General features: G+C 51.6%; 1 pseudogene; it reads right to left on the bottom strand.

The window, feature by feature from the left end:
* Positions 1-4,018: 4,018 nt before the first annotated feature.
* On the bottom strand, positions 4,019-4,137 carry LOC123393974 (annotated as a pseudogene).
* Between the last annotated feature and the right edge of the window lie 249 nt (positions 4,138-4,386).

The following is a 4,386-nucleotide window of genomic DNA, read 5'->3' as shown; positions in this document are numbered from 1 at the left end:
TTCATTAAGGGGGGAGCCTCAAGAGTTCTGGGAGTTTTTCCCACACTGGGGTTTGTGAGCTGCTCCAACCACAAGGTTTCCTTCTGTGGGATGATTGAGTCCTCTTGAATGACTCCAGGATACCCTTATGAAAAGACTGGAGAGCAAGGTTCTGAGGATGGATGTCTGGACACCCCACCTCGCATCTCATTTGCTTCCTAGCAACAAGTCATGTTCGATCTGTTGGCTCTAGAGTGAGCTCCACAGGGGGCTGACTTTAAATGGACTCTCCTGAGGATGGGACATAAGGGGGGTTTGTGTTTATGGAGACCTTGGAATGTTGGAGTGTCTCAGGGGCCAAGCAGGATTCCCCTATGCGGTGGGTTTGACACAGCTCCTAAGAGCAAGCTTCCCATGTGGAAATGAGAGGGGTTCAGTTTGGTGGCTCTGGAAAGCCCCATATGGTAGGCTTCGGGCCCAGGCCTGGAAACCAAAGCTACCATCCAGATTAGGGCCTAGGGTCCTGTCCTGTTCCATCTTCTGTCACTGGGGTTATCAGTCTGCATGTTTGAGTGGAGGTAGGAGCACAGTTTGTGTCAGAATGCCTCTTTGTGTCCAGGGAGGCCTACGGTATTGGGATGGCATCGGGGGCCTCTGAGGTTTCTCCTCATCTATCAGTTTGTGGCCAATGGAATGTCCATAGTTTCATTGGAGAGGGCAGGCAGAGTATTGCAGTGTGGCTCCAGAATCCTCAGCCTAGAGGAAGTGTGCTCCAGGGCTGTGGGGACAGAATTCTGAAAGCACAAACTCAACTAAAGATTGGGGCTGAGGTTATGGCACTCATGATCTACAGACAGGGAGTGGAGCTTCTCTTGATATGAAAGAAGGGCGAGTGGGAGTTAGTCGATCAGGCTTTTGTCTCTGGATTTAGTGTCAAGGGTGCCATGAAATGGAGGGGTGGCTGCACAGGCCATGGACGAGTCTTGTTCTCTCTGGAGATTTGGTGCGGCTCACAAGAGTTTGGGGTCATTCTATGGTAAGGGAGGAGTCCAAGTTAACACCTCAAGTGTTCCTCCAAAAGACGTAGTCCAGAGAAATGCCCTGATTATGAGCGATTGTAAAACCCGAACTCTGCTGAGGATTAGATGCCTAGCGTCATGGCAAAAACCATATGCGGGATGTTGATCCATACCCTGAGAGTCCATTTTTGAACATGGGACCCACGCTGAGTGTCACAATGCATGTTTATGCCCAAGGCGGCCGTCAAGTATGGGTACGGCCTCATGGACCTTGTAGGTTTCTCCTTCTCTGTAGGTTAGACACCATTCCAACAGAGAGGTTTCCTGCCATGGGGAAGGAGGAGTTCTGACTTGAGCATTGTTAGGGTCCAAAGGATCAAAGGAATGAGACTGATACAAAGCAAAGGACAAGTAAAACTTTATTTTGCACCAAGCATCAAGAATCAAACTGACGGGTCAGGGCTATCTCTTATGAAAAGGCGACGATGGTGATCCTGACGAGGATCAGGCCGCTCGAGATGAGGCTGCTCTAGATGAGGCTGCTCCATGATCAGAGCCGCTCACAAGAAGAGGTCACTATGGACAAGGCCACTCTCAGGACAAGACCGCTCTTGATGATGAAAAGGCAATGATGACAACGACGATGACGAGGACAACCTGGATGACACAAACTCTGCTCCCCACAATGCCACTCTGACAAGGCTGCCACCCAGAGGAGGCCACCTCTGCGGACAAAGCCATTCATGCCTCAGTGTGGCGAGGCATTTTTCAGTAAGGCTGCTGGCAGCAAGGGTCCGATGGCATCTCAGGGCCTCTGGCGTCTCGGACCACTGGCGTCTCGGGACTGCAGGCGTCATGATCGCTGACCGCTGGACCGCGGGACCGCTGGTGACCTGGGACCACTGCCATCTCGGGGCTGTAGGTGTCAGGACCGCTGACCACTGGACCACTGGCATCTCGGGACCACTGGCCTATAGGGGCTGCAGGGACCGCAGGTGTCTCGGGACCACTGGTGTCTAGACTACTGGAGGCAGGATGGCAGGAGGCAGGGCTGCAGGCATCTGAAGGCTGCAGGGGCTTGGGGCCACCAGAGGCGGGACCACTGGAGGCAGGCCTGCAGGCGGCTGGAGGCTGCAAGGCAGAGGGACCCATGGCAGCGGTTATAGCTCTTACAAGGGCTATTACAGCTCTTCCACTCCACTGACTCTCCCGCTCCCGCTGACTCTTCTGCTTCCGTGGACTCTTCCTTCTTCTCCCACCACAGCTCTCCTGCTACCCTGACAGCTTCTCACACCAACCTTTATGGGTTGGTTGAGCTCCGCCCCTACACAGGTGGCCAGTCGGATCTCAATTCACCCTAGTGGATATACGCGCGCCCCACCAATTGGATGTCTCCACCCAGCCTGCCCCGCCCCTACATCCAGGGTACACAAGCAAGTTCCTCTGGGAGGGCCAGGGCCTTACATTTCCCCCTTTTCTTTGGAGATTAGTCAAATCCTTGACTTTTCAGATAGTTCTATCTTATATTGAGCAGATAAGACTAACATTTTATTGCCCCAATTATCTTTAGTACAGCAACAATAAACTTACAGTTTTTTAGTCTTAGTTTTAATCCATGGTCAGCAGAGTCTGTCGGCTGCAGCTCCCATCTCTGGGTGGCATCCTTACTGTCGGCTTGTTTGATGTGACCCGCATGAACCCAGGTCCTAATGCCTTCTACTTTTACTGCCATGGGGGTGGTTAGGATAACAGTAAATGAGGCTTCCAGTGAGGTTCCAAGTTCCTCACTTGATAGTGACATATCCAAATCAAGTCCCTGGGATGTGGTTCCACCACTGTCTCTGTCCCAGTGTGGGCATTTTGGATCCCTTTTTCATATGACAGACTGTAGAGCCTGCTGTGATTGGAGTATAGACTGATCAGTCATTTCTGCCAGGGCAACATCCTGTAGCCTAGGACAGATTGAGGAGGGGTCCTCCCAAACATTATTTCAAATGGGGTCACCTTGTTTAAATAGGGTACACATTGTGCCCTGAGGAGAGCAAAAGGAAGGAGATCCATCCATCCACCGCCAGCATCCAGAATTAGCTTTGTCTAGGTCTCTTCAAGAGTCTGGCTCATTCTCTCTCCTTGCCCAGAGCTCTGGGGCCAGTAGACACACTGCAGTTTCCTATTAGTGCCCGCAGCCTTGGCCATCTCTAGTGCCTTGGTAAATGCAATCGGCTTCGCTTTTCTGCTGAGGTCATGTGTGGCAGGGCTCTTGTCCAGAGTCCTTGCTAAGGAGAAACCATCTCAGCCCCTGCATACCTCTTTCCACTGACCATATAACTACTCCCTTCTGCTAACAGAGTCATTCCCGCATCCAGGAGGGGAGTGAGATCCGGCCTTATTCCCATGACTTCGGTTAGGACCTTCCCACAGTCATGTGGGTGGTCAGCCAGCACCACTGGTAGCAACGTGGCTCAATTTAGCACCGCCAGGCACCGGAAGATTTTTTTTTTTTTTCATTCAGGAGGAGGGCCTGATACTCCGTCACTCTGGAATTTGTTATCCACTGGTCTGGTGGAGTCCGGAGAAGGCCCTCGATAACGTGGGTGGTGGTCAATATGATATTTTGACCCAGAGTCAATTTGCATGCATCTTTGACCAGGAGGGTCCTTGAAGCAATTATGCAGAAGCGAGGGGGCAGCCCAGCTGCTAGTGGATCTAGTTTATTGCTAAGATAGGCCACTGGCCTTCACCAAGGCCCCAGAGTCTGAGTCAAAACTCATTTAGTCAGCCCTGCCTTTCCATCCACATACAAGTGGAAGGTCTTGGTAACATCTGGGATGACCAATACTGGGGCACACAGTAAGGCTCTTTGTAATTCCTGAAAAGCTCGTTTTGCCTCAGCTGTCCACACTCTACCATAGTGAGTTCTCCCTTAGCCAGTTTGTTGAGAGGTTGTGCCATCTCTGCGAAGGCGGCATCCACAGCCTGAAGTAGCACACCACCCCAAGAAACTCCCTCTTGGAGATCAAAGCCTACAGCCCCTGGTATTCCCAGGCAGTCCTCCATCCAAGTACTAACCAGGCCCGACCCTGCTTAGCTTCTGCGATCAGACGAGATCGGGCACGTACAGGGTGGTATGACTGTATATAATCATAGGGTTATTACCCGATATTCTCAGATAAGTGTATGTGACACCCTGTGTAACATGGAACCGTCCTCCCCTTCCTGGAGGAAGCTGAACTTTCTCATACCCTACTGTTACTTTAATCTGCCCAGGCTTGGTTAGCTACCATATCTCTCGTTCACAGTTACATTGGCCTCCGGCCTTTTAGAGCCACTGATGCCTTGTGGTCATACCCATTCTGTACAAAGGACGAGGTAGTGGAAGGCTTCTACG

This window comes from Mustela putorius, unplaced genomic scaffold (genome assembly GCF_011764305.1).
Source record: "Mustela putorius furo isolate JIRA1106 unplaced genomic scaffold, ASM1176430v1.1 tig00001094_pilon_pilon_pilon, whole genome shotgun sequence".
Classification (NCBI taxonomy): Eukaryota; Metazoa; Chordata; class Mammalia; order Carnivora; family Mustelidae; genus Mustela; species Mustela putorius.
The sequence above is the reverse complement of the archived record's forward strand: the minus strand, read 5'-3'. Positions and strand labels throughout refer to the sequence as shown.